We start from the raw sequence: 16,179 nt of genomic DNA on the forward strand, positions 1-16,179 counted from the left end.
CGGTCAGCTAGGCGTCCGCACGCTCATTTCATGGTTTGAATTATGCATACGGAGTTCATTCCCAATCTAAGATCGGATCGGACTGAGGGTTACGGTGGCAGAATCGACAGCTTGCAAGGTGGGACTAGCCCGATCCTCGGCTTAAACATTCTGCCTCTCCGACTGGTTGAGCGCCCATACGATTGTTTCGCGGGTTGGCTTAGGCATACGGAGTTCATTCCATGTCTAAGCATACAATGTTCATTCCCAGTCTAAGATTTTGTGCCACGGTGCACATGCTGGGCTCGGGCATGTGCTGGTGCCGCATTTTTTTTACCCGGGGCACCATCACCGAAGCGTCACCGGAGCATCATCGAAGCATCACCGGAGAGCCTAACCGGAGGCATTGGGGGAATCGGCGATTGGGGGGGCCCGGGGGTGTGCGCACATGATGTGCGATGGGTACTGGTACTTGGCCCTTATATTGGCCCCTATCCCTCATCAAACCTCGAGAACTCACACCCCCTTAAAGAGCATTTGAGATTTTATAGGTTTGCTGCCAGTAGCCATTAAAGTGTCTGAAATGGGGACACTTTTTTTAAACGGTCACAACATCTTCTCCACTTCGAGTTTTTAGCTGAATTTTTTTGTGCTTGCCAACAAAAATACAAGGATCACCTCCCAAATTTAGGGATAAAACTCTTTCTAAAAAAATTTTAAAAAATCTCGAACCGTAAAAAGTTTCAAAAATCGTGAAAAATAGAAAACGGGTCATCTTACCACGAAACTTCACATGAAAGCTTAGGGGACCATTGTATGAATTTACAAGCCATAAAAATGGAATTGGCACAGCAGAAATATGAAGATGTGCTTGAACCCACCTACCACCCGTTCGATCCCCGGTTTGGCATCCTGCCTCTCTGGTCGGCTGAGCACCTGTACACTAGTTTCGTGGGTTGACTTAGGCATACGGCGTTCATCCCCAATCTAAGCATACGGAGTTCATTCCCAATCTAAGATCGGTTCTGATCGAGGGTTGCAGTAGCAGGATCAAGAGCACGCAAGGGGGATCTGGCTGATCTTCGGCTTCTGCATTCTGCCTCTCCGGTCGGCTGAGCGTCTGCACACCCGTTTTGTGGGTTGGCTTAGTCATAGGGAGTTCATTCCATGTCTAAGCCGTAGTTAGACTGAGGGTTGTGGCAGCGGGACCAACAGCTTGCAGAGGGGGACCGAGTCAATCCCCGGCTTGGGCATTATGCCTCTCCGGTCGGCTCAACGCCCGCACGCTCATTTCGTGGGTTGACTTAGGCATACGGAGTTCATTCTCAGTCTAAGATCGGATCGAACCAAGGGTTACAGCAGTAAGATCAATAGCACGTAGGGCAGGATCGGGCCGGCTAAGCGCCCACACGCTCGTTTCATGGGTTGGCTTAGGCATACGGAGTTCATTCCATCTCTAAGCATACGGAGTTCATTCCTAGTCTAAGCACGGATCGGACCGAGGGTTGCTGTAGTAGGACCAGCAGTAGGATTGGCAGCACGTAGGGGTGGATCGAGCTGATCACTAACTTGCGCATTTTACCTCTTCGGTCGGCTCAACACCCGTACGCTCATTCCGTGGGTTGGCTTATGCATTTGGGTTCATTCCCTGTCTAAGATTGAATCGGACCGAGGGTTATGGTAGCAGGACCAGCAACGGGATTCGTAGCACGTAGAGGGGGATTGAGTTGATCCTCAACTTGGGCATTATGTTTCTCCGATCGACCTCTCCGACCGGTTGAGTGCCTGCACTCTCATTTCGTGGGTTGACTTAGGCATACAGAGTTCATCCCCAGTCTAAGCATACGGAGTTCATTCCCAGTCTAAGATCGGACTAGATCGAGGGCTACGGTAGCAGGATCGACAGCACGTAGGGGGGACCAGGTCGATCCTTGCCTTACGCATTCTGCCTCTCTGATCGACTGAGCACCCGTACGCTCATTTCGTGGGTTGGCTTAGGCATAGGGAGTTCATTCCATGTCTAAGCCCCAGTCGGACCGAGGGTTATGGCAACGGGACCGGTAGCACATAGAGGGGGATCGATCTGATCCCCAGCTTGCGCATTATGCCTCTTCAGTCGGCTCAACGCCCGAACGATCGTTTCATGGGTTGACTTAGGCATACGAAGTTCATTCCTAGTCTAAGATCGGATCGGACCGAGGGTTACGGCAGCAGGATCGACAGCACGTAGGGGGATCGGGTCGGTCCCCAGCTTAGGCATTCTACCTTTTCGATCGGTTGAGGGCCCCACGCTCGTTTCATGGGTTGGCTTAGGCATACCGAGTTCATTCCATGTCTAAGCCAACAGAGTTCATTCCTAGTCTAAGATCGGACCGAACCAAGGTTTGCTGCAGCAGGACCAGCAGCAGGATCGACAGCACGCAGGGGGGACCGAGCCAATCCTCGACTTATGTATTCTACCTCTCTGACCGGCTGAGCGCCCGCATGCTCGTTTCATGGGTTGACTTAGGCATACGAAGTTCATCCCCAGTCTAAGCATACGGATTTCATTCCCAATCTAAGATCGAACCAGACCGAGGGTTGCGACAGCAAGATCGGTAGCACGCATGGGGGATCGGGCCGATCCTTGACTTGTGCATTCTGTCTCTTCGACCGGCTGAGTGCCCGTACGCCCGTTCCGTGGGTTAGCTTAGGCATAGGGAGTTCATTCCATGTCTAAGCCCTAGTCGGACCGAGGGTTGTGGCAGCGGTATGGCAGCATGCAAAGGGGGACCGGGCCAATCCTTGGCTTGCCAATTCTACCTCTCCAACTGGCCGAGCTCCCGTACGCTCGTTTCATGGGTTAGATTAGGCATACAAAGTTCATTCCATGTCTAAGCATACAGAGAGCCTAACCGATGGCATTGGGGGTTCCGACGATTGGGTGGGCCGAGGGGGTGTGCGCACATGATGTGCGATGGGTGCTGGTACTTGGCCCTTATATTGGCCCCCTATCCCTCATCAAACCTCGAGAACTCACACCCCCTTAAAGAGCATTTGAGATTTTATAGGTTTCTTGCCAGTAGCCATTAAAGTGTCTGAAATGGGGACACTTTTTTGAAACGGTCCCAAAATCTTCTCCACTTCGAGTTTTTAGCTGAATTGTTTTGTGCATGCCAACAAAAATAAAAGGATCACCTCTACCAAATTTGGGGACAAAACTCTTTCTAAAAAAATTTTAAAAAATCCCGAACCACAAAAAGTTTCAAAAATCATGAAAAATAGAAAACGGGTCATCTTGCCACGAAACTTCACATGAAGGCGTAAGGGACCATTGTATGAATTTACAAGCCATAAAAATGGCATTGGCATGGCAGAAATAAGAAGATGTGGTTGAACCCACCTACCACCCGTTCGATCCCCGGCTTGCGCATCTTGCCTCTTTGGTCGGCTGAGTGTTCGTACGCTCGTTTCTTGGGTTGACTTAGGCATACGGAGTTCATCCCCAGTCTAAGCATACGAAGTTCATTCCCAGTCTAAGATCAAACCGGACCGAGGGTTACGACAGCACATAGGGGATCCCCGGCTTGTGCGTTCTACCTCTTCGGCCAACTGAGCATCCGCATGCCCGTTTCATGGGTTGGCTTAGGTGTAGGGAGTTCATTCCATGTCTAAGCTCTATTCGGACCGAGGGTTGTGGCAGCGCATTCGATAGCATGCAGAGTGGGATCAGGATGATCCCCGACTTGCGCATTATGCCTCTTTGCTCCGCTAAGCACTCACACGCTCGTTCTATGAGTTGACTTAGGCATACAGAGTTCATTCCCAGTCTAAGATCAAACCAGACCGAGGGTTGTGATAGTAGGATCGACAACACGCAGAGGGGACTGGGCTAATCCCTGGATTATGCATTATTCCTTTCTGACCGGCTGAGCGCCCGCACGCTTGTTTCATGGGTTGGCTTAGGCATACGGAGTTCATTCCATGTCTAAGCATTCGGAGTTCATTCCCAGTCTAAGATCAGACTGGACCGAGGGTTACAACAGTAGGATCGATAGCATGTAGGGGGGATCGGGTCGATCCCCGGCTTGCGCATTCTGCCTCTCCGATCGGCTGAGCGCCCGCACACTCTTTTCGTGGGTTGGCCTAGGCATACAAAGTTCATACCATGTATAAGCCCCAGCCAGACTGAAGGTTGTGGCAGTAGGACCGACAGCGGGATCGGCAGCACGCAGAGGGGGATCGAGCTGATCCCCGGCTTGCACATTATGCCTCTTCGGTGGGTTGAGCACCCGTACGCTTATTTCGTGGGTTGACTTAGGCATATGGAGTTCATCCCAAGCATGCAGGGTTGTGGTAACAGGATCAACAGCATGCAGGGGGGACCGACAACACGCAAAGGGGGACCGAGCTAATCCCCGGCTTGCGCATTATGCCTCTTCGACTGGCCTCTCCAGCGGGCTGAGCGCTCGTACGCTTGTTTTGTGGGTTGACTTAGGTATACAAAGTTCATCCCCAGCATAAGGGTTGTGGCAGTGGGACCGGCAACACGCAGAGGGGGATCGAGCCGATCCCTGGCTTGCGCATTCTACCTCTTCGGCAGGCTGAGGGCCCGCACGCTCGTTTCGTGGGTTGGCTTAGGCATACGAAGTTCATTCCATGTCTAGGCATATGGAGTACATTCCCAATCTAAGAGTTTGAGCCACGGTGCACATGCTGGGCTCAGGCATGTGCTGGTGTCACATTTTTTTTCGCCCGGGGCACCATCGTTGGAGCATCGCCGGAGAGCCTAACCGACGGCATTAAGGGTTTCGACGATTGGGGGGGCCGGGGGGTGTGCGCACATGATATGTGATGGGTGATGGGACTTGGCCCTTATATTGGCCACCTATCCCTCATCAAGCCTCGAGAACTCACACCCCCTTAAAGAGCATTTGAGATTTTATAGGTTTCTTGCCAGTAGCCATTAAAGTGTCTGAAATGGGGACACTTTTTTCAAACGGTCACAAAATCTTCTCCACTTCGAGTTTTTAGCTAAATTTTTTTGTGCATGCCAACAAAAATAAAAGGATCACCTCTACCAAATTTGGGGACAAAACTCTTTCTAAAAAAATTTTAAAAAATCCCGAACCATAAAAAGTTTCAAAAATCATGAAAAATAGAAAACGGGTCGTCTTGCCACGAAACTTCACATGAAGGCTTAGGGGACCATTGTATGAATTTACACACCATAAAAATGGCATTGGCATGGTGGAAATATGAAGAGGTGCTTGAACCCACCTACCATCTGTTCGATCCTCGGCTTGTGCATCCTGCCTCTTTGGTCGGCTGAGCGCCCGCACGCTCATTTTGTGGGTTGACTTAGGCATACAGAGTTCATCCCCAGTCTAAGCATACGGAGTTCATTCCCAGTCTAAGATCGGACCAGACCGAAAGTTGCGGTAGTAGGACCAGTAGCAAGATCGATAACACACAGGAGGGGACCGGGCCGATCCCCAGCTTACACATTCTGCCTCTCCGGTTGGCTGAGCGCCCGTACGCTCGTTTCGTGGGTTGGCTTAGGCATAGGGAGTTCAGTCCATGTCTAATCCCCAGCCGGACTAAGGGTTGTGGCAGCAGGACCAGCAGCGGGATCGACAGCATGTAGAGGGTGATCAGGCTGATCCCCGGCTTGCGTATTATGCCTCTCCGGTATGCCTTTCTAGCTGGCTGAGCACCCGAACGCTCTTTTTATGGGTTGACTTAGGCATATGGAGTTCATCCCCAGTCTAAGCTTACGGAGTTCATTCCTAATCTAAGATGGGACCGAACCGAGGGTTGCAACAGTAGGATCAGCAGCATGCAGGGAGGACCGGGTCGATTCCCGACTTGTGCATTCTACCTCTCTGGTAGACAGAGTGCCCGTGCACCCGTTTCATGGTTTGGCTTAGGCATAGGGAGTTTATTGCATGTCTAAGACCCAGTCAGACCGAAGGTTGTGGCAGCGAGATCGGCAGCACGCGGAGGGGGATCGGGCCGATCCCTGACTTGTGCATTATGCCTCTTTGACCGGCTCAGCGCCCACACGCTCATTTCATGGGTTGACTTATGCATACGGAGTTCATTCCCAGTCTAAGATCTGACCAGATCAAGGGTTGCGATAGTAGGATCGACAACACATAAGGGGGATCGGGCTGATCCCCGGCTTGCACATTCTGCCTCTCCGATCGGCTTAGCGCCCGTACGCTCGTTTCGTGGGTTGGCTTAGGCATATGAAGTTCATTCCATGTCTAAGCATACGAAGTTCATTACCAGTCTAAGATTTTGAGCCACGGTGCACATGCTGGGCTCGGGCATGTGCTGGTGCTGCATTTTCTTCACCTGGGGCACCATCGCCGGAGCATCCTCAGAGAGCCTAACCGACGGCATTGGGGGTTCTGACAATTGGGGGGCCAGGGGCTGTGCACACATGATGTGCGATGGGTGCTGGTACTTGGCCCTTATAATGGCCTCCTATCCCTCATCAAACCTCGATAACTTACACCCCCTTAAAGAGCATTCAAGATTTTATAGATTTGCTGCCAGTAGCCATTAAACGGTCACAAAATCTCCTCCACTTCGTGTTTTTACCTAAATTTTTTGGTGCATGCCAAAAAAAATACGAGGATTACCTCTACCAAATTTGGGGACAAAACTCTTTCTAAAAAAATTTTAAAAAATCCCGAACCACAAAAAGTTTCAAAAATCGTGAAAAATAGAAAACGGGTCATCTTGCCACGAATTTCACATGAAGACTTAGGGGACCATTGTTTGAATTTACAAGCCACAAAAATGGCATTGGCATGGCAGAAATATGAAGATGTGCTTGAACCCACCTACCACCCGTTCAATCCCCGGCTTGCGCAACCTGCCTCTCTGGTCTGCTTAGCACCCGCACGCTCATTTCGCGGGTTGACTTAGGCATACGGAGTTCATCCCTAGCCTAAGCATACAGAGTTCATTCCCAGTCTAAGATCGGACCGGACCGAGGGTTACGACAGCAGGATCGATAGCATGCAAGGGGGACCGAGCCGATCCTCAGCTTATGCATTCTGTCTCTCCGACCGGCTGAGCACCTGCACGCCCATTTCATGGGTTGGCTTAGGCATAGGGAGTTCATTCCATGTCTAAGCCCTAGCCGGATCGAGGGTTGTGGTAGCGGGACTGGCAGCACATAGAGGGGGACCTGGCCGATCCCCGGCTTGGGCATTATGCCTCTTCGGCCGGCTCAATGCCCGCACGCTTTATTTTGTGGGTTGACTTAGGCTTACGAAGTTCATTCCCAGTCTAAGATCGGACCGGATCGAGGTTGCGACAACAAGATCGATAGCACGCAGAAGGGATCGGGCTGATCCCTGGCTTGCACATTCTGTCTCTCCGGCCGATTGAGCACCCACATGCTCGTTTCGTGGGTTGGCTTAGGCATACGGAGTTCATTCCCAGTATATGATCAGATCAGGCCGAGGGTTGCAGCAGTAGGATCGACAGTACATAGGAGGGGACCGAGCCGATCCTTGGCTTGTGAATTCTTCCTCTCCGGTCGGCTGAGCGCCCTCACGCTTGTTTCATGGGTTGGCTTAGGCATACAGAGTTCACTCCATGTCTAATTCCTATTCAAATTGAGGTTGTGGTAGCAGGACCAGCAATGGGATCGACAGCACGCAAAGGGGGACCGGACTGATCTTCGGCTTGCGCATTATGCCTCTCCGGTCGGTTGAGCACCCGTACGCTCTTTTCCTGGGTTGACTTAGGCATACGGAGTTCATCCCCAGTCTAAGCATATGGAGTTCATTCCCAGTCTAAGATCAGACTAAATCGAGGGTTGCAGCAGTAGGATCGGTAGCATGCAGAGGGGATCGGGCCGATCCCTGGCTTGCGCATTCTGCCTCTCCGGCTGACTGAGTGGCCGCACGCCCGTTTTGTGGGTTGGCTTAGGCAGAGCGAGTTCATTCCATGTTTAAGCATACAGAGTTCATTCCCAGTCTAAGATTTTGAGCCAGGGTGCACATGCTGGGCTTGGGCATGTGCTGGTGTTACATTTTTTTCACTCGGGGCACCATCGTCAGAGCATCGTCGGAGAGCCTAACCGACGGCATTGGGGGTTCCGACAATTAGGGATGCTGGGGGGGTGTGCGCACATGATGTGTGATGGGTGCTGGTACTTGGCCCTTATATTGGCCCCCTATCCCTCATCAAACCTCGAGAACTCACACCACCTTAAAAAGCATTTGAGATTTTATAGGTTTGCTACCATTAGCCATTAAAATGTCTGAAATGATGACACTTTTTTCAAACGGTCACAAAATCTTCTCCACTTCGAGTTTTTAGCTGAATGTTTTTGTGCAAGCCAAAAAAAATACAAGGATCACCTCTACCAAATTTGGGGACAAAACCCTTTTTAAAAAAATTAAAAAAAATCCCAAACCGTAAAAAGTTTTAAAAATCGTGAAAAATAAAAAACGGGTCATCTTGCCACGAAACTTCACATTAAGGCTTAGGGGACCATTGTATGAATTTACAAGGCATAAAAATGGCATTGGCATGGCAGAAATATGAAGATGTGCCTGAACCCCCTACCATCTGTTCGATCTTCGGTTTACACATCCTGCCTCTCTAGTCGGCTGAGTGCCCGCACGCTTGTTTCGTGGGTTGACTTAGGCATACGGAGTTCATTCCCAGTCTAAGATCAGATCAGACCAAGGGTTGTGGCAGCAGGATCGACAGCACGCAGGGGGAACTAGACCGATCCCCGGTTTGCGCATTCTGCTTCTCCAATCGGCTGAGCGCTCGCTTGCCCATTTCGTGGGTTGGCTTAGGCATAGGGAGTTCATTCCATGTCTAAGCCCCAGCCGAATTGAGGGTTGTGGCAGTGGGACCGACAGAACGCAGAGGGAGACTGGGCCGATCCCCGGCTTGCGCATTATGCCTCTTCGACCGACTCAACGCCTGTACGGTTGTTTCGTGAGTTAACTTATGCATACGGAGTTCATTCACAATCTAAGATTGGATCAGATCGAGGGTTGCAGTAGTAGGATCAACAGCACGTAGAGGGGGACTGGGCCGATCCCCAGCTTGCGCATTCTGCCTCTCTGATCGGTTAAGCGCCCGCACGCTTGTTTCGTGGGTTAGCTTAGGCATACGGAGTTCATTCCATGTCTAAGCATACGGAGTTCATTCTTAGTCCAAGATTTTGAGCCACGGTGCACATGCTGGGCTCGGGCATGTGTTGGTGCCATATTTTCTTCGCCCAGGGCACCATCGCGAGAGAGCTTAACCGGCGACATTGGGGGTTCCGACGATTAGGGGGGCCGGGGGGTGTGCGAGCATTATGTGCGATGGGTGCTGGTACTTGGCCCTTATTTTGACCCCCTATCCCTCATCAAACCTCGAGAACTCACACCCCCTTAAAGGGCATTTGAGATTTTGTAGCTTTGCTGCCAATAGCCATTAAAGTTTCTAAAATGGGGACACTTTTTCCAAACAGTCACAAAATCTTCTCCACTTCGCGTTTATAGTTGAATTTTTTTGTACATGCCAAAAAAAAAATACAAGGATCTCCTCTACCAAATTTTGGGACAAAACTCTTTCTAAAAAACTTTAAAAAAATCTCGAACCGTAAAAAGTTTCAAAAATCGTGAAAAATAGAAAACGGGTCGTCTTGCCACGAAACTTCACATGAAGGCTTAGGGGACCATTGTATGAATTTACAAGCTATAGAAATGGCATTGGCACACCATAAATATGAAGATGTGCTTGAACCCACCTACCACCTATTCGATTCCTGGCTTGCACATCCTGCCTCTCTGGTTGGCTGAACGCCCACACGCTCGTTTCGTGGGTTGGCTTAGGCATACGGAGTTCATTCCATGTCTAAGCATACGGAGTTCATTCCCAGTCTAAGATTTTAAGCCACGGTGCACATGCTGGGCTCGGGCATGTGCTGGTGCCGCATTTTTTTTGCCCGGGGCACCATCGCCAGAGCATTGCCAAAGTATTGTCGAGAGCCTAACCGGCGGCATTAGGGGTTCCGACGATTGGGGGGTTGGGGGTGTGCGCACATGATGTGCGATGGGTGCTGGTACTTGGCCCTTATATTGGCCCCCTATCCCTCATCAATCCTCAAGAACTCACACACCCCCTTAAAGAGCATTTGAGATTTTATAGGTTTGCTGCCAGTAGCCATTAAAGTGTCTGAAATGGTGACACTTTTTTCAAACGATCACAAAATCTTCACCACTTCGATTTTTTAGCTGAATTTTTTTGTGCAAGCCAGAAAAAATACAAGGATCACCTCTACCAAATTTGGGGACAAAACCCTTTCTAAAAAAATTTTAAAAAATCCCAAAACATAAAAAGTTTCAAAAATCATGGAAAATAAAAAACAGGTCGTCTTGCCACGAAACTTCACATGAAGGTTGGGGGACCATTGTATGAATTTACAAGCCATAAAAATGGTATTGGCATGGCAGAAATATGAAGATGCGCTTGAACCCACCTACCACTTGTTCGATCCCCGGCTTGCGCATCCTGCCTCTTTGGTCGACTGAGCGCCTGCATGCTCATTTTGTGGGTTGACTTAGGCATATGGAGTTCATTCCCAGTCTAAGATAAGATAGGACCGAGGGTTGCGGTAGCCGGATCGATAGCACGTAGGGGGGACCGATTCGATCCCTGGTTTGCGCATTTTGCCTCTCCGGCCAGCTGAGCGCCCGCACGCTCGTTTCGTGGGTTGGCTTAGGCATACAGAGTTCATTCCCAGTCTAAGATTAGACCGGACTGAGGGTTGTGCTAGCAGGACCAGCAGCAGGATCGACAGCACGCAAGGAGGACAAGGCCGATCCCTGGCTTGTGCATTTTGCCTCTCTAGTCGGTTGAGCATCCGTACGCTTGTTTCATGGGTTGGCTTCGACATATGGAGTTCATTCCATGTCTAAGCCCCAGCCAGACCTAGGGTTATGGGAGCATGACTAGTAGAGGGATTGATAGCACGTAGAAGGGGACCTGGCTGGTCCTCGACTTGCGCATTATACCTCTCTGGCCGACCTCTCCAGCTGGCTGAGTGCCTGCATGCTCGTTTCGTGGGTTGACTTAGGCATACAGAGTTCATCCCCAGTCTAAGCGTACGGAGTTCATTCCCAGTCTAAGATCAGACCGGATTGAGGGTTGCTGTAGCAGGATCGGTAACACGTAGGGGGGTCGAGCCGATCCCCGGCTTGCGCATTCTACCTCTCCGATCGGCTGAGTGCCCGCACGCCTGTTTCATGGGTTGGCTTAGGCGTAAGGAGTTGCCAGCGGGATCGGTAGCACACAGAGGGGGATCGAGCCGATCCTCGGCTTGCGCATTATGCCTCTTCGGTCGGCTCAACGCCCGCACGCTTGTTTCATGGGTTTGACTTATGCATACGGAGTTCATTCCCAATCTAAGATCAAACCGAACCAAGGGTTGCGATAGTAAAATTGACAGCAAGCAAGGGGGATCGGGCCAATCCTCGACTTGTGCATTTTCCCTCTCCGGCCGGCTGAGCTCTAGCATGCTCGTTTCATGGGTTGGCATAAGGATACGGAGTTCATTCCATGTCTAAGCATACGAAGTTCATTCCCAGTCTAATATTTTGAGCCACGGTGCACATGCTGGGCTCGGGCATGTGCTGGTGCCGTATTTTTTTTGCATGGGGCACCATCACCGGAGCATCGCCAGAGAGCCTAACCGGCGGCAATGGGGGTTCCGGTGATTGGGGGGGCCAGGGGGTGTGTGCACATGATGTGTGATGGGTGCTGGTACTTGGGCCTTATACTGGCCCCCTATCCCTCATCAAACCTCGAGAACTCACACTCCCTTAAAGAGCATTTGAGATTTTATAGGTTTGTTGCCAGTAGCCATTAAAGTGTCTGAAATGGGGACACTTTCAAATGATCACAAAATCTTCTCCACTTTGAGTTTTTAGCTGAATTTTTTTGTGCATGCCAACAAAAATACAAGGATCACCTCTACCAAATTTGGGACAAAACTCTTTCTAAAAAAATTTTAAAAAATCCCGAACAGCAAAAAGTTTTGAAAATCGTGAAAAATAGAAAACGGGTCATCTTGCCACGAAACTTCACATGAAGGCTTAGGGGACCATTGTATGAATTTACAAGCCATAAAACTAGCATTGGCATGGCAGAAATATGAGCACCCGCACTCTCATTTCGTGGGTTGACTTCGGCATACGTAGTTCATCCCCAGTCTAAGCATACGGAGTTCATTCCCAGTCTAAGATCAGATCGGACTGAGGTTACAGCAACAGGATCGGTAGCACGCAGAAGGGACCCGACCGATCCCGGGCTTACGCATTCTACCCCTCCAGTCGGATGAGTGCCCGCACACTCGTTTCATGGGTTGGCGTAGGCATATGGAGTTCATTCCATGTCTAAGCCCCAGTCGGACCGAGGGTTGTGGCAGCAGGATCGATAGCATGCAGAGGGGGACTGGGTTGATCCCTGCCTTACGTATTATGCCTCTCTGATCGGCCTCTCTGATCGGCTAAGTGTCTGCAGGCCCGTTTCGTGGGTTGACTTAGGCATACGGAGTTCATCCCAGTCTAAGCATACGGAGTTCATTCCCAATCTAAGATCAAATCAGACCGAGGGTTACGACAGAAGGATCGGCAACACGTAGGGGGGACCGGGCTGATCCCCGACTTTAGGGGACCATTGTATGAATTTACAAGCCATAAAAATGGCATTGGCACGATAGAAATATGAAGACGTGCTTGAACCCACCTACCACCCATTCAATCTCCGGCTTGCGCATTTTGCCTCTCTGGTCGGCTAAGCACCCGCACGCTCATTTTACGGGTTGACTTAGGCATACGGAGTTCATCCCCAGTGTAAGCATACATAGTTCATTCCCAGTCTAAGATCGAACCAAACCGAGGGTTAGGGCAGTAAGATCGACAGCATGCAGGGGGACCGGCTGATCCTCGACTTGCGCATTCTGCCTCTTCGGCCGGCTGAGCACGTGCACCTTCGTTTCATGGGTTCGCTTAGGCATAAAGAGTTCATTCCCAGCCTAAGATCGGACCAGAGGGGGATCGACAGCACACAGAGAGGGACCGGGTCGATCCTCAACTTGCACATTATGCATCTCCAGCTGGCTCAGAGCCCGCACGCTCGTTTCATGTGTTGACATAGGCAAACGGAGTTCATTCCCAGTCTAAGATCGGACCAGACTGAGGGTTGTGGCAGCAGGATTGACAGCACACAGGGGGGATCAGGTCGGTCCCCGGATTACGCGTTCTGCCTCTCTGATCGGCTGAGTGCCCGCACGCTCGTTTCGTGGGTTGGCTTTGGCATACGGAATTCATTCCATGTCTAAGCATATGGAGTTCATTCCCAGTCTAAGATTAGACCGGACCAAGGGTTACGGTAGTAGGACCAGCAGCAGGATTGATAGCACGCAGGGGGGACAGGGTCGATCGTCGACTTGTGCATTCTGCCTCTCCGACCGGTTGAGCAGCCGTACGCTTGTTTCATGGGTTGGCTTAGGCATACAGAGCTCATTCCATGTCTGAGCCCTAGTCGGACTGAGGGTTGTGGCAGTAGGACTGACAGTGGGTTCGGCAGCATGCAGAGAGGGACCAAGCTGATCCTCGGCTTGCGCATTATGCCTCTCTGGCCGGCCTCTCCGGCCGGCTAAGCGCCCGCACACTCGTTTCATGGGTTGATTAGGCATATGGAGTTCATCCCCAATCTAAGCATAGGGAGTTCATTCCAGTCTAAGATCGAATCGAATCGAGGGTTGCTGCAGCAGGATCGATAGCACGTAGGGGGGACCGGGCCGATCCTCGGCTTGCGCATTTTACCTCTCTAGTCGACTGAGCGCCCGCACACCCATTTCGTGGGTTGGCTTAGGCATAGGGAGTTGTGGCAGCAGAACTAGCAGCACACAGAGGGGGATCGAGCCGATCCCTAGCTTGCGAATTATGCCTCTTTGGTCGGGTCAGCGCCCGCATGCTCGTTTCGTGCGTTGACTTATGCATACAGAGTTCATTCCCAGTCTAAGATCAGACCGGATCGAGGGTTGTGGCAGCAAGATTGACAGCGCACAGGGGGGACCAGGTCAATTCTAGGCTTTCGCATTCTACCTCTCCGGTCGGCTGAGCTCCTGCACATTCGTTTCGTGGGTTGGCTTAGGCATACGGAGTTCATTCCATGTATAAGCATATGGAGTTCATTCTAGTCTAAGATTTTGAGCCAACATGCACATGCTGGGCTCGGGCATGTGCTGGTGTCGCATTTTTTTCGCTCGGGGCACCACCGTCGGAGCATCGCCGGAGAGCCTAACCGGCGGCATTGGGGGTTCCGACGATTGGGGGGGCCGGGGGGTGCCCACATGATGTGCGATGGGTGCTGGTACTTGGCCCTTATATTGGCCCCCTATCCCTCGTCAAACCTTGAGAACTCACACCCCTTTAAAGAGCATTTGAGCTTTTATAGGTTTGCTGCCAGTAGCCATTAAAGCGTCTGAAATGGGGACACTTTTTTCAAACGGTCACAAAATCTTCTCCACTTCCAGTTTTTAGTTGAGTTTTTTTATACATACCAAAAAAAATACAAGGATCACCTCTACCAAATTTGGTGACAAAACTCCTTCTAAAAAAATTTTAGAAAATCTCGAACCGCAAAAAGTTTCCAAAATCATGAAAAATGGAAAACGGGTCGTCTTGCCACGAAACTTCACATGAAGGCTTAGGGGACCATTGTATGAATTTACAAGCCATAAAAATGGCATTGGAATGGTAGAAATATAAAGATGTGCTTGAACCCACCTACCACCCGTTTGATCCCCAGCTTGTGCATCCTGCCTCTCCGACCGGCTGAGCCCCCGCATGTTCGTTTCGTGGGTTGGCTTAGGCCTACGGAGTTCATTCCATGTCTATGCATATGGAGTTCATTCCCAGTCTAAAATTTTGAGCCATGGTGGACATGCTAGGCTCAGGCATGTGCTGGTGTCACATTTTTTTCGCTCGGGGCACCATCATCGGAGCATCGTCGGAGAGCCTAACCGGCGGCATTAGGGGTTCCGACGATTGGGGGGCCGGGGGAGTGTGTGCACATGATGTACGATGGGTGCTGGTACTTGGCCCTTATATTGGCCCCCTATCCCTCATCAAGCCTCGAGAACTCACACCCCCTTAAAGAGCATTTGAGGTTTTATAGGTTTGCTGCCAGTAGCCGTTAAAGTGTCTGAAATGGGGACACGTTTTTCAAACGGACACAAAATCTTCTCCACTTCGAGTTTTTAGCTGAATGTTTTTGTGCATGCCAACAAAAATACAAGGATCACCTCTACCAAATTTGGGACAAAACTCTTTCTAAAATAATTTTAAAAAATCCTGAACCACAAAAAGTTTCAAAAATCGTGAAAAATAGAAAACGGTCGTCTTGCCACGAAACTTCACATGAAGGCTTAGGGGACCATTGTATGAATTTACAAGCCATAAAAATGGCATTGCCATGGCAGAAATATAAAGATGTGCTTGAACCCACCTACCACCCGTTCGATCCCCGGCTTACGCATCCTGCCTCTCTGGTCGGTTGAGCGCCCGCACGCTCATTTTATGGGTTGACATAGGCATACGAAGTTCATCCCGAGTCTAAGCATATGGAGTTCATTCCCAGTCTAAGCTCAGATCGGACCGAGGGTTACGGCAGCAGGATCGGCAAGCACGTAAGGGGGACCGGGCCGATCCCCGGCTTGCGCATTCTACCTCTCCAGCTGGCTGAGCGCCCGTACACTCATTTCGTGGGTTGGCATAGGCATAGGGAGTTCATTCCGTGTCTAAGCCCCAGTCAGACCGAGGGTTGTGGTAGCGGGACCGGCAGCACGCAGAAGGGGCCCGGGCCGATCCTCAGCTTGTGCATTATGCCTCTTCGGTCGGTTCAGTGCCCGCACGCTCATTTCATGGGTTAACTTAGGCATACAGAGTTCATTCCTAGTCTAAGATTGGACCAGATCGAGGGTTGTGGTAGCAGGATCGACAGAACGTAGGGGGGATGGGGCCGATCCCCGGCTTGTGCATTCTGCATCTCCAGTCGGCTGAGCACCCACACGCTCGTTTTGTGGGTTGGCTTAGGCATACGGAGTTCATTCCATGTCTAAGCATGCAAAGTTCATTCCCAGTCTAAGATCGGACCGGGTCAAGGGTTGCAACAGCAGGA

Source organism: Durio zibethinus, chromosome 7 (assembly GCF_047325235.1).
Source record: "Durio zibethinus cultivar Kanyao isolate XHJ-2024 chromosome 7, ASM4732523v1, whole genome shotgun sequence".
NCBI classification, from domain to species: domain Eukaryota; kingdom Viridiplantae; phylum Streptophyta; class Magnoliopsida; order Malvales; family Malvaceae; genus Durio; species Durio zibethinus.